The sequence below is a fragment of the Schistosoma haematobium genome, chromosome 6 (assembly GCF_000699445.3).
Source record: "Schistosoma haematobium chromosome 6, whole genome shotgun sequence".
Taxonomy (NCBI): Eukaryota; Metazoa; Platyhelminthes; class Trematoda; order Strigeidida; family Schistosomatidae; genus Schistosoma; species Schistosoma haematobium.
In genome coordinates, this window is record NC_067201.1 from 17724601 (window position 1) to 17734232 (window position 9632).

The window sequence follows — 9632 nt, forward strand, 5'->3', positions numbered from 1 at the left end:
TTTGTATAAATATATACGCACATAACTTCTGATGCTTCCAGATATGTGGTGTAATATGACAAAATATTTATCAACAGAAACTAGTAAATGGAAGTCAGTAACATAACTCAGCAATTTGAGAATATAGTTTATTATTAATTGTAAACACATTCCCTTTTACACATCAGGATTTACGGAATCATAAAACTAACATTGAAAAGGCTTAAACACTCGTTAATAAGAACTAATATCTGAAACCAAGATCTAGTTAATATGTTCTACGTACAGAAATCATGATATTGTCGTTCAATATATATTGTGACATTATTTTGTAAACATTACTAATTAAATGTGCTTAGATTCCAACAATTAACCAATTTAAAGGATGATGTGATTTATTACCCTTGTGATTACCGATCTAAAATGTGAAGTAATTAATGTTTCGATTCGAGTATTTGTAGAATGATCAATCAAAAGCGTGAGCATATATACGTGGCGACTTTTAAAATTATATTATATAATAGTGATATTGACTGTACAAAGTTTCTAAGAGTGCAAAGGTTGAATTCAGTGATGTGTTAATGACATTATTTGAGTTACATGAATATATATTTAGATTATACGGTAATTTATGTAGTATACGACAGATAGCTCAAGCCAAAAGTGATCCCTCTTGTCTATCTAGTACATAAATATAGAGATTTTAGTGGGTCAGCCATGGAGATCAAGTTTCCCTGGCCATAATATCTCTGTTCCAGTGTCAAAATTTAAAAGTTTTAGGATATCGTTCAAGTTAAAGCTTAATAGGAAAAACCATTCTGCTTCAAATTCGAACCAATAACTTGAAGTTATAATCGCATATATATTAATAGAATCTGTTCACATGCATGTTTGACCAAGTGTTACTTAGACTAGCTATCTCTTGTATTTCATTTTAAGAATATTCCGTGATTTACGTAGTTAACTTATACCCATGTAGAAGTATACATGTATGTTTACATATGCCGAAACATTTGTACTTGATTACTACCGTTGTGTTTCTTAAGTGTTTGTGTGTGTATGTGAACTTATCTTTTTGCCACCCTCTTATACTTTCTACCTTCCTTATAACCTATGTCATAACTTACCTAGCTTATGCACTGGGATTTGAGTGTGGAGGCAATGGTTCTTAAGGACGTGTGTTTAAAAAACGCATATGTTTGGCTGCAATATGACTTTTGATTTTGATAAATACATTTTTAATGAGACAATTTGTCAATAGTTGCATTCGGTTTAAAAGAAAACCTTACAACATCGGTGAACTAATATCATCTGGGCGTAAGAATCATTGATTTCAAAAAAATTCTTTCTATCAAAATAACTATGGTATCAAACAGAAAACATTTTTGATAATGGTTGACTAAAAAATAATTTCCATTTCGGCCAACTTTTTATAGGCAAAATATAAAAACAGTATTTCAATTACTAATACTTAGTTATTATCAAATGATTGTTGATAGGAGTACTAAGTTAGAATAACACAAATACATGATGGGAAGTCTTGATACTTTATGGTTAGAACGATCAGATTTATCTTCAAATTTATATAATATTTTATATTCTCTCATCTCTTATCCAGGATGTTGGTTTTACGAGATGGTAAAATAAACCAAAGACGAAAAAGACTTTTAATGTCATTATCAGACGGAGGTTACGTAGCATTCTATGTTAATAAACAATTATTATTCACAAATCGCTAATAAAATAAATTGCTGTCCATTTAACTACAGTTTTGTGGAGTTAACTATGAAGTGAGGGATTATTCAATATCTTTTTTGTTTTAGCTTAGAACTTCCTAGAATTAGCAACTCACAACTCAAATCGATATCACAAATTGGTTGAATTTGAAAATTTAGACCACTGAGCAACTCAGTTTCATCATTCTCATCAAAAATGGGAAATCTTTCCTCACTCTGATACCAAATGTTTTCAGTAAAGATTTTGATTCTAAGGTCACTATGAATAGTTTTACAAGCAAATGTTTGAGAATATAAGACATTCTACCACAATTTATCTACAAAACATATTCGTTATTACCGTCTGTATAGTATATCGGTAACTTTTCTTCTGGTACTACCATGAAAATGAATATACCAATGATTATATCTCACTTCACTACTGAAATAAATGAAACATCAAATGTGTGGACACCTATTATTGAAAGTACTTGTTCAAATTCACATCATGCTGACACTTTGTGTTTTAAGTTATTAAGAGTTAGTACCCTGTTAATATAATTTGATTTATTATTTACAGGTTGCATATCTTCTGATTAGTTTAAACAAAATCTATCTGAACCAATGTGTGGTGCGAAACAATACAACACATATCTGTCGACGGAATTACTGCAGTGAACAGAACCGGTGGGGGACAGTCGAACGTATTTGACACAAAATTACGGAGCATTTCAATAAAATCTGAGACCATATATCGAATCGTTAATTTGCAAAATGTCCACCAGTTGTTTCAAAATGCCTCAGACTTCATTTTCCTTGCATTTTAATACGAATTACATTCTACTCCCGCTCTTGCTTTCTTGATCTTCCCCCATCTTCTGCTGGCAGACATTACATTCCTGACTCTCGTCATATACTACTTATATCAATATAAGTAGCACGCACCACACTACCACAGTAATGTTTAGCTACTGTTTTTCACTCTCTGTTTTTGTAATCCTCTTTGTAGTGATACGTAATTACAAGTACCCTGTAATTTAACTGGAATCAGCCCACACTATACTATCTATTAGCAAACATGACTTCTTCGTCTTATTTTCAATAAAATAATTGTTTCTAGAAGCTTTGTTCTATGCTGCATCTAACATTACAAAACGCTCATGAAGCTGTAGCTACCTGACCTTATTAGTCAAATAATGTTTTCTATGTACTATTTATGAAATGACCGAAAATGATACCGTAGGTTATGCAATAGTTGAAATATTGACTGGTTGAGTAAATTTCATATATTAATCAAGCGATACAAAATTATAACCAAATTCATGGAAGAAATATTAATTAATGAACTCTTGAAACTGAAGTCAACAATGTAAATCAAGAAAAATACGTCCTTTCAGATACAGAAGATTTTTTTAACGATAGATCTAATAACGCAGAATAAATCGAAAGTTGTTTGCATATTGATTAACTTGAATAGTTCGAGAATAATAATATCATGTCTATTGGCAAGCGAATCCTAAACGATTATAATATTATTTAATTTTTAATGGTTACCATTATTGTTTCTATGTTATTAGAAACTAACGAGGTTCCACTTAATACTTCATAGTATTCAGCTATAACTACTGTACATAACACGGAGAAAGTTTACTTCAACATTTAATTTTGTTACTTTGCATCCATGTATTATGAAGTTGAAATAAAATGACAATCGATAGCTTCATTTAGTATGTACTGAACACATAGAACCGAAATCTGCCTCCAAATGCCCTGGTAAGGCTGAGCGTGAGGAGAGTCCACTCTCGCTCTCGAAATGCACTCACATGAACACATGTATACAACCACTGCTGGAGAAGCTCTACTCACTGCCTTCAAACGGCATTATTGTTGTTTACGAAATTCAAAGGATGAAAAGCGAATGCCGGAACTTTAACCGGGTCGGTGGACATGGAAAATTCACTTAGCGGAGTTGGAAAACCCTGATTCAAAACCAATGGTGCACATGGACCCATGTATCCTGAGGAAACAAATGGCATATGAACCAATCGTTGTTCACCGTCTACCATGAGACTGCAATTTTTTGACCTTGCTCCACTGCCTTTTGGAGCAAACCTTTAGGTCGAATGATCCGTGTGTGGCCTCTTAAGAGAACCACTCGTTTCAGTTTGGGCACCTGTGCAGTATCCCAGTCCTCACACAAATCGAATGATTTATGTGGAGCATATGTATTTGGTGCCTCCTTGTACCAATCTTTACATGTTTAAATAAAATAAAATAATACATAGAAACATTAGACAAAACTGTAGATAAGTTTCTTATTTCACTAACAAAATTCAATAAAGCGAATCATCATAATGAATTAATTCTAGAAAATCTCAACTAAATTAACTAAGCTTTTATTTAATTTACACAATATAAAGATAAGTAATGCTTATTATGGCTTCGTAGTAATATGGATAATGCTTTGGAATTTGAATCGATGAATCCTACACTCATGTCTCGCTAATAGAATCGATAATAAGATCTAAATATTATCGAAAACTAATTTGATTAATAATAATCGACCAAAATTTTCTTCGAAAAATGAACAGAGAAAAATGTATTTTTTTATAAAAAAAGTATTAATTTCTGTTAGAACCTATCGATTTAAATTCAGTCAGTCAGCTACAACGTAGGACTAGGCACATATATTTTATGCATCGGTCCAAGCTGCCATACCTCATTAACACAATAAAATGAACACTGGATTGATAGAAGTAGTTAGATTCAAGTTTAATTTTCAATCAAACATTTACATGAACAGACATTTAATCATATGAAAGTTTGTTTCTTCCATTCTTATATGTTTTTATTTGAACACTTAAACTACATAACTAGTTTTGATCTTTTTTCTCTTCAGAAAAATGTAAGATATGTAGTTCATTTTAATGATCTTTTTACAGATCATGAATTAAATGAAGTTCATTGTAAACAATTTATAGTTAGACTAGACGATATAAGTAAGTATTTTGTTTATCTGGATGTCATAGGTATAGGAGAATTGTGTTTGTTTTACAATATCCGTATAGGATATTATTACAGACTATGGATAGATAGTTAATGGATTTTGAGCCTATTTTCATATATCTAGAAAATCTGATTGAATAGAATTATTATCAAATAGAATATGTGTCCACACGCTTAAGACATAATTACTCATATCAACTAGAGGTGAAATAAATATAAATGCATGTTGTATATCTTTTGAACAGTCTTTTCTTTTTTCAAATCATTAAGCTAGGAAAATATAAGTTAACTTACTATTTTGATCTATCCAATGCGAGAGAAAAATATGTATTATTTGTTTTTCTTTAATTGTACTCTAACTTCAAATGATTCCTATGAAATTCAATGGGCTACACGACTATAATACTAAAGAATATAATTTGAAACATTGGAATTTAAGATTCTAAGTCACTAAATGTCATCAAAACTGTTAAGGCAGGCCAACTTCAGTGTGTAAAGTGTGCAGAAGAAAAAATTTAAGGTTATTTATTTCTTCAGTATTGGATATAATTAATAAGTTATTTCACTGAAATTAAAGAAACGAGGCCACAAAATTTCACTTTTTATTTCTAATCAAGTGTAATTTATTTATTTGTTACTTATTAGCTTTAGTTATAGGAATATTATGAGAATATATTAAACTTCAGAATATATAGATAACAAACTGCCTAACATAAAATATTTTCATTGGTTGGGATAATGAGTGGATTGAAGCTAGACCATCGAAAAAACCTGGAAGCACTAGATGGCCGTTGTAAGACTCCTCAGCAGTGCGCATCCACGATCCAGCCCAGCAAGATTCAAACCCGGGACCTATCAGTCTTGTGCCAGCTCAGTGGTCTACTGGTTAAGCGCTTGCTCGCGACACTGATAGGTCTTAAGTTTGAATCTCGGGAGGTGGGATCGTGGATGCGCACTCCTGAGGAGTCCCAAAATAGGATGAAACGGCAGTTCAGTGCTTCCAGGTTTTCCACGGTGGTCTAGCTTCAATTTAGTCATGATCTCAACCATTGAAATTACTACAATATCCACAGAACCCCTTCTGACAATAAAGTTTATTAAAAACGAAAATCTTTGAAATACCAATAAACAGTTTCTGTCTCATTATTCGATTATCATATAGAATAATACATTACACTGTCGATTCAAGAATTACAATTTTCTGAAACTGTCTTCTAAACTTATACGAAAACATGTATTCGAGTATAAACCCGATTATTTGTGCAGAAAGTTACATGCATGTCTAGTGTAAAAGTGATTATCTTTAATGTCCTAAGAAAACTATAAAATGTTGATAGGAGAAAGGTCAAGAAATAATGCCAAGAATCTTCAAAATTATTACCTATTTGGTAAATTTTATTCATAGGTTCTTTGGAAATTCTAAGACGAGTAATAAACGTGTTCTGAAACTGCTCTTCACAGCTGAATCCTTTTCATTCTAGAGCCGTTAGTCAAATAAAATAGGAACAATACGAAATAAAATAACACTAGTGTTTTTTTATAAGTCATGTACACCGTAGAGCATCCGAGGTGACTGTTAAGCTGAAATAACACGATTTCAAATTTTGCCATCCTCACTGATATAAACGATCAGATTTTGAGGCAGTGTACATAGAGCATAGATCCTGTAGAAGTGTAACCAAAATAAACTATTGGCAAAAGATTTCTTTTAGGAACATAAGTGAACTATACCCATACTAGTTATGAAATCTCAATCCTGAAGATTGACTTTATGTATAATAACAAAATTGCAGAATAAAAGCTTGAAGTAACAGAAAGAAAAACATTTAGAAATATCTTCATGTAAAATGTCATGTCAATGGCGGCAACATTTAGACCTTCTGATAGTGTCACAGTTAAAAATGGCGTGGAAATTACCATGAAATATTTGTGTAGAAGCATGTCATTAATTCGTAAACTAACAACAATTTAAATACGCCTCCTAACTATCAACCATAGACCGAATTGAGCAGAAAGATATGAATTATTATATTTGTGGTCTGTGGTTAAAATGCTTTATAGTTCTCACGAAACCTGACATTTCTTGAGTCGATCCCTTGTAGATTTGTGAATGAACATTTTTGAAGAGTTCTAAACAAGGACAAACGGCTATTCAGTTTTTTCTGATTTTCAGTGGCTTTATAGCTACTCACTAGCTAAAAATATTTTGAAATGTAGAAATATTCAAGTAAAGACATTGGTAGTTGATAGAACTCATTTAGTCGAAAACGTTCAAGAGTGAAAGTAACCTAGCTTAATATTATTAAAAACAAACCTGACTATCATCCTTTACGTTTTCTAGTGTAAAGTTTTCATCATCCAACCAACTATATCTAAATCACTACGGAAAACCAGGAAACAATGAATATGTATCAATTCTGACTTTAGGTTTTTCCAGTAGTCAACACCAATGGAATTTAAAATTTAACACACACATTGTTTTTAGACCACTAAGCTGTACACAGTCATTCACTTTTCCAAGATTATTCAATTCGTGATCTTGAGCAACAATCGTCTATTACTAGTGGTACCAAGTTTTCTGTACCCGACAGAGCTGAATTCCACCTACTATGACTTGTGACAAAAACTTCGGTAATCAGTTTTAGATTTAGTCACTGATGAACACAGCATAATGGACTGTATACTTAGCATGTTCAACAACGTGATCACTTTAGCGGTATAAATGAGTTGTCTTATAGTTAAACGAGATTGTAACATAGGTCAATTGTCACATACTTTTCATGTATAAAGCTATAGATACTAACGGTTTGGTCATCATGTTTTATTATACTAAGTTATCTATTTGATAATACACTTATATGATAATGGTGCCTATACAATGATCTCTAAATCAAACTTATTTCTTCACTGATAATCAGCCTTGAAATCGATATCTTAATTTAGATGGAAACAATGGGGTGATAAGGTCGATCTAAAAATGTGATCTATTTGCGCCATACATTTCGAACAATCTGGTCACACATATACTTGTCAAGGCATTTTATATGAAACTTAATAAAAATTAATTAAATGAAGGTTCAAATAAACAAATTGACAATCGTAAATAAAGAAGCGAAAAAAAACATCGTATGGAAAGAGTAAGAAATTGTCACATTAACTTTGACCATAAAATGTCTTAAGGATTATAAAGGGAAATTCAAGGTTACGACAAATTGTTTCTGTACACATAACGGGGGTTTGAATTTACCAATAGCCAAGGCAAGGCTTCTATAAATCTTGGGATTCGTCCTCGATAGTTTCTATATAATGTTTTAAAAGCTGTATTCATGTCAATTCTGTACCTCGTTTCAATTATGTGATTTTCTATCGATGAACATGGCAATTCGCTTCTTATGTTGATCGGAACACTACACATTAGGTAATTGCTTTGTTTACTTGAACCTTCATTTAATTGACTTTTATTAATTTTTGTATAAAATACCCTCACATGTGCATATGTGACTAAATTATTCGAAATGTATAGCACAAAAGCATCACATTTTTCAGACCAACTCCGTCTTCTCATTGATCTATCAAAAATTAAGAGAGGGATTAGTTGCTTTAAACATCTCAATTATTGAAAATGAAACTGTATATGAATTTATGTTAAGTGATATTGCATAATCGGTACTCTTTCTAACTTTATCACCTGTTTTAATCTTTACATTGTTTGTTAACACCCCAAATGCACAGGTACAGTCGGGAGTGGGGAGAATCAGATTTCCCTCTCGAAATGCACTCACATGAACACATGTATACAACCACTGCTGGAGAAGCTCTACTCACTGCCTTCAAACGGCATTATTGTTGTTTACGAAATTCAAAGGATGAAAAGCGAATGCCGGAACTTTAACCGGGTCGGTGGACATGGAAAATTCACTTAGCGGAGTTGGAAAACCCTGATTCAAAACCAATGGTGCACATGGACTCATGTATCCTGAGGAAACAAATGGCGTATGAACCAATCGTTGTTCACTGTCTACCATGAGACTGCACCTTTTGACCTTGCTCCACTGCCTTTTGGATCAAACCTTTAGGTCGAATGATCCGTGTGTGGCCTCTTAAGAGAACCACTCGTTTCGGTTTCGGCATTCGTGCGGTATCCCAGTCCTCACACAAATCGAATGATTTATGTGGAGCATATGTATTTGGTGCCTCCTTGTACCAATCTTTACATGTTTATATAAATGAATAATCATTTGTTAACTATTTATAAAAATGTTGATGATGATAATTAATTTTGCATTTCAAACCACTCATTAATTCCAAATAGTTTACTTATATTTAAATCAGATTTAACTTAATATAATTTTAAAGAAAATTATCTTATCAATAGGAATTTTTCGTACAAATTATTTAATCATTATTTATTATCCTTATTTTCAACATTGATCACTTCAGCATGTTTCTGTTTTGTTTAATTATTCTAAACTTTGTTAATTATGCAGGAAGTTTTAATACATAAATGCACATTAAGAAATTTTTATCTTTTATAACAGATTACATATATACACACTAACATACCCATTTACAATAAGAGGAATTAACACATACAGCAACAGAACTTTTATTCAGTTATTATAAAAGATGATTTTATTTTGTTTCATGCAAATCAATTAACTAAGAAACGATTAAATGTAAATATTAATTGGGTTTTTACATTTTTTTTCCCCTGGTAACATCAAGACTATTATAAAGACTCTTAAAAAAGTGAATAAAATTCATTCAGCGATCGTCTAGACAACAATAAGTGGTCTATTCGCCGAGTGTTTGCTTAAAGCATCTAATCATGACTTTAATAATAATAATAAATCTTCAATGAATTAATAATTTTAGCTTTCTCCTCTATTAAACATAATATCAGGACAATAATCAAAGCATTTAAACAGACGG